Below are 380 nucleotides of genomic sequence, written 5' to 3'. Positions count from 1 at the left end.
AACATGATTCAGAAACAGAAAGTAGAGCAGCTGCTTTGTTTACAGGGTTTCATTTAAGTGAATTATTATTATTATTTCTGCAGTTTAGCGCCATCTTCTGTCAGAGAGTGAAAGTGCACTTTCATTCAGAGCATCTCTCACATGTTCCGCCATGTGCTTCTAGTCCACGCTTATTTACATCAGTGCGCACACGTCTTTCACGCAGCATACAGCGGTGTTGTGCATTTTGACCAGTTGATGGGAAAAAGTATTCTTAAAATGCATTCAAAATTCTGAATAACTTGTAATATATAATTATTCACGGTATTTAGAAGTGCCCACGATAACAATATTGTGCATATTCATTACCGTGATATATCGCATTACCGAATACCGGCACA

This window comes from Sinocyclocheilus anshuiensis, unplaced genomic scaffold (assembly GCF_001515605.1).
Source record: "Sinocyclocheilus anshuiensis isolate Anshui unplaced genomic scaffold, SAMN03320099.WGS_v1.1 scaffold27, whole genome shotgun sequence".
NCBI lineage: Eukaryota > Metazoa > Chordata > Actinopteri > Cypriniformes > Cyprinidae > Sinocyclocheilus > Sinocyclocheilus anshuiensis.
This window is presented reverse-complemented; position numbering follows the sequence as displayed.